The sequence below is a fragment of the Selaginella moellendorffii genome, unplaced genomic scaffold (assembly GCF_000143415.4).
Source record: "Selaginella moellendorffii unplaced genomic scaffold, v1.0 SELMOscaffold_38, whole genome shotgun sequence".
NCBI lineage: Eukaryota > Viridiplantae > Streptophyta > Lycopodiopsida > Selaginellales > Selaginellaceae > Selaginella > Selaginella moellendorffii.
Window position 1 is genome coordinate 469,869 of NW_003314299.1, and position 5,518 is coordinate 475,386.

The window sequence follows — 5,518 nt, forward strand, 5'->3', positions numbered from 1 at the left end:
CCTTCGGGTGCTATGTCCATATCACCCATGTTTTGTATTACAGATTGGGCTTTACAGGAATCTTAGACAAGCACTCTTGATTCCTCTGGCAACAGCACGCAATGTAGCTCCGACCTCTCAAACTCCTTGAAGGATTGGTCACCAGTGATGTACAAAGGCGGGAGGGGACTTGTCAAGGATGTATGTCACTGCTCCAAGAGGGAGGCAGAGCATGGAGACGTGTACTGCAGCAAGTGCTGCCACTAGCCAAGCGAAAAGAAAGCCATAGCCTGGGTAAAGCGTCCAGGCTTTCCTGAGTACTGGGAGGACCATGGTGAAGACCGAGTCGGAGATACCTTCCCTGCCAAAGAAACAGAAGAATATTAGAGAGCTTTGATTGATCAAAACTGTCACACCTGTAATCGAATGTCTGGAGATATGGATCTACAACCGCTGAAATGCCTCCCGTGGAGCATTGAAACCAACTAAAGCCATTCTCCACGACACGGAAAGCATCAGCATCCTTTGCCCGGGGACCGCTTGCTCCCCAAGTCGCGGTTGGTTGGAGCATGATACCAATCCTAAAAGCATTCACCAGAAACTTAGAGAACACCATCATAACTGTGCTCTACCTCTTTTTCCCAGCCTGGCGCATCAGGTCTGGGAACTCGAAATCGTAACAATTAGCTCCTCCAATCCAGCCGAGCTCGGTTTTGATGATAGGAAGAATGGTGTAGCGTATGTGGTTTTTACATTTTATCCTTTGGTGATTTACCATAGGATAACACCATAAAGTGGAACTTAAACCCTCTATGTGCCACATGTCACATGCCATGTGTCCATAGGATAGTGGTGTGAAACCCAAGGTTCAGGGCGTTGGGCCACTGAACGAAGTATTAGTGCTAAACTCCCAAGCATGGAACTAAAGAGTGATGGGACTATGGAGCAACTCTTGAGCATACAGCCTAAAAAGTGAAGGGACAGAAACCAGGAGCAATTTGGAACAATCCTAGAGTATCTAACATCCCAATGCTAAGACTAATACGCAAAACAGAGTTAAATGGAGTCTGGCACTATTTTGGTATACCAGTGGCCTAATGCAAGGACATGGGTACTCTACCAGCTAGCATGGAATGGAAGTTGGGCTTATACCCAAACCAAAATAAGGACAAGCATGCAAGCGAGAGCTAAACTATGCCTCAGGTTGGTCGGCCATGCCCTACCTACCCACTATCCTTACTATACATTTGAAACCCTTCACAGCCGGAGCAAAGAAACCAAACCCATCGGTAAGGTTTAGATAGATTACTGTAAACAGGCAAATAGAGTTGTTTACACAGTCATGCTCGACAGAGAGGTGGGTTATGTGACTAGTCGACAATAACTACCTCATGACTAGAGATTTCACCATGCACACGAAGTGCCGAAGCCAGTCTGCTGATACTGGCCCAAATTCAAAGATCAATAGATAGACCATATCAAAGTCAGAGACAATGATATCTTAGAGACTTAAGTATCAGTGATTAAATCTTAGATTAAAACACAAAAGTATTCCAAGTAAGTTATCATCCGATAAACCAGTATTATAGTATAGAAACCACCAAGATCATCATGATTGGAAAATATAAGATTCACTATCCAACAAAATTCAATAGTCAATGTATCATCAAGAAAACTCAATGATAAAACTTAACGATCAAATACTGTAGATAGAATGCCAAATAACTTACGAAAGATAACTCAAAGAACATAAGGTAACATTGACTGGTAAGCAAAATGCTCGCGAATGTATCAGTCAAAGGAGAGAACTTCCTAATCTATCATAACTAACTCGAGCAACAATCAACAGAATAAAATGAATGCTGCAGAACCAACAAACATTTGTTTATGTCAACTATCGCACTAGCCAATGGAAATAAATCCCAGCCAACAACACCAAGGAACTTAAGTTGCCTAAGCAAGTGTCAGCAACATCTTATTGATATCTCAACCCAAGAGATCAATCCAGAGCAAACCACAAAGAACATGTGATATTGTGAAAAGCCATAAGCCATCAAGGAGAACAATTAACCATCACGAAAGATCATCAATCATTCTATAATAAAGAGAGATGTATAATCATTGTCGAAGAAAGAATCTACCATCCCGAAGAATAACAAATCATTCTTGATCAACAATAATCAAGCAAAACTTTTTGATAAAGATAATCAACTATCCTAGATGATAATCAATTATCACCAATGATTGCTAGATGCAAAAGCCAACTTCAGCATTGAAGTTAATGAGCCAAAAATGTTTTCCCCAATAACTTCTAATAAATGGAACAATGAGCATAAAAACTCAAAGAACCAAAAGTTTGAAGAAGTCTATAGCCAAGTCTTGCCTAAAATGATCACAAGTCTTACATGAATTCATTTCAATACCAAAGAAGAAATCATGGTATAACCCACAATATCCCCCTCAACACATCCATAAGTTAAACTTCAAAATGTAAAGCTAATGAAAAGCATAATTGCATCAATCCAAAATTCAAGCACAATGAAGCTATGCTCAACAAGTGATCACTAAACGATCCTTCATGAATTCATCTATAGCAAGACGTAACTCACTTCATAACAAACACAAGAAAAATCATCAATGATCAATATATTTTAACTCAAATTTAACAAAGATTCAAACATTCCAATATCAATCATTAACTCTTCATCTCGTAAAGCTAGCATAGTTCACGACTAAATCACTTTTCAAGGAAAAGCCAAAGCTCAACCCCTACTAAATAATCTCGTCTAGAACACAACTAACTCAAACTTGCCACTCAGTTTATTTGAATATCAACATAGTTGCTAACTAGCAAATGCACAAATGCCAATAATATAAAGCCATAGCCAAATCATCAACACTATTTTCATCGAGACTAATGAAATTCAACATCAATCTTTCGGAGAGATATCTTATTTCACTCAAATCTCAACATTAACAATGTCAACGACAAGGCATTACTTCAATTTCATCAACACCATAACAAAGCTAGAAGAAAGCACGAGTGAAAACACTTCCTCAAGGAGTAAATCACCACATCCAAGACTCAATGAAATCTAACACCACAGACTAGACGTAACTAAATGATATCAACAGAGATAGAGTCGACATGCTAACATGGAAAACCCATGTAAGTCTAACAACACAATTCTTCGCAACACCATTCAGTAAAGCAAGCCCATCACCGCTAAATCATCATCGAGCAAAATAAGTATCAAAGGTTCTCAATGAAGTCTACAAGCAATTATTAGTCGCAAAGCAACTAACAATCACTCTTTCAACGGAGCAAGTTGCCGATCAATCGGCATTACCATCTCAAATGTAACATCATAGCGTTGGAGCTTCGCTCAATTTCCATCTAGTTTTCATCAGAGAACTTGTTAGTAGGAAGAAGTTGATTGAGTCTTGAAAGTTTGCACTTCTAGACTGAGAATCATTCTTTCTCTAGGATGGAAAATTTCCACAAATTTTCTTAGATTTTTCCAATTGCTGATCTATTGATCACTTTGCTTGAAAACCATTTCATTTTCGTAAGTCAACACAAACTAGTGAAAGGGTTGGAGTTGACTTTGGTTAACTTAGACTTTAGTATGTAGTTTTTATGATGCGGCCTGAAAGGGATGTTAACTTTTAAAGCTAAGGCAATTAAGTTGGATAAAGTCTGGAGTTGGTGTAGAAAAGTGGCTATTACACTTTTCGAAGAAGGGTGACCCTTGTGCCTTTTTTCTATAGCATTATGTTTAGCAGCAGGTTGCACCTTGCATTTCGTTAAACTCTATAAAAGTAGTGAGCTCTCACTGATCTTGACTTGATCTTGATGGTCCTGCACCTTAGCTAAGGATAGTGATGTCCAACTTAGTTATTTGAGTTTAAGATATTAGTACCTGTACTATAGCTTGTCTAAGTGGAGGTTATGTACCAATAAGAGTCCATCTTATGGTCTTCATTTTTGTTTTGACTGAGTGTTGATCATGCATAGCTAGCTTCTTCAAGGCATGCTTAGAGCTATTGGGTAAACGTGATAATGAGCTTATTACAACTAAGTTGGATTCGAGGGGTCATTTAGTTTATGCTTGTCCATGAACCTTTATCTCATGCTTGATGATATGAGTTTAGTGTTGGGTCCTTTGAAGGCACATAAGTTCCCATTAACATAAATTTTCAAGACCCAACAGCATGCTAAACAGTGAATATCTTGCCCATATTTCGAACATCCAACACCGACATCCATAAAATGCAAAATGAACATCCAAGACTTGATCACGAAGACTATATCTTCAGATATCCACATTGCATTAACACTTTTCTTCAATCATTTTCAAGATCTAATGTGAAGTCAAAACACTAATACGAAAAATGACATGGAAAATCAAGCTCTAAGGAAAATTCCTCATCACTCGAAATAACAATGCCACTTCTGCTAACACAAGTGCTAGTGATGTCAATGCCTCAACTACACATCTTCATCCAGCAATCTACTCCAAGTGCTAACAGATAAACTAACAAGCCATAACAAATGAATGCTATAACCCTTTCCAACACTTTATGGGCAACCTCTCACGGAAACAAAGAACCAACTTAAGCTTAGTATAATGGACCACTATCGAGAACCCAGTCAAAGTTACTAAAATGCTACTTCATGCAAGTAGACTAGCTTCACCATCAACCACTTTGGGGTTGATCATCATTTAACTAAGCAACTTCGTAAACACATTGATCATAATTATATGGATATGATATAAGTATCACAATGACTTGATCATCAATTGAGCAACACTTCTCTCATAAACTTTCTTAGATTGGACTGAAGGCAGTGCGAATGCAAGCCTAAGGTTTAGTCAAAGATGAGACCAAAAAGAAAGTTGTCAAGAACAAAAGATCAAACACGTAAATCATTTTCTCTTCTTGGAGAGATGATTCGCAACGAGATGCTAACTCATTTTGCTCATGTTCACATCATGCAATCAAGAGTCCCTACCTTGATGCATGTTGGAAATGATAGTCTTGTAAATGGTGAGTTATGGGATGGATAACGATGAAGCGCTAAACCATTTTGTCTAGGCTTGCTATTGAAAGACTTAGGTTATAATACTTAATTCTTTTCCGGGGAACCTTGCTATTGCTCTTGGAGTAGCTTGGTGTTGGATTAGTTTTGAGTTTGGTCAGATAAAGAGTGACATGAGTTTGTCTGTTTTGTGAACAAAAAGTTAGTGGTGTTTAGTGTTATAAGTCTCTATTGGTGGAGTGTGGCATTTATGTTGCATTTTGTCAAATCAAGTTTACATTTGATACTCACATAAACCTTTAAAGTAATGATAATGGCATTGCTTGTACGGCAATGACTACTTGAACCAATAGACTAATCTTTATAGTCTTTAATTGATCCACTTATAATCATGCCTTGGAAGGATCCACTAGTGCTGTCGTGAATGTGACTTCGGGTATCGAAAGTTACCTGTCGGCTAGTCCTTACGGACATTCTTTCTTTACTGCCACGATG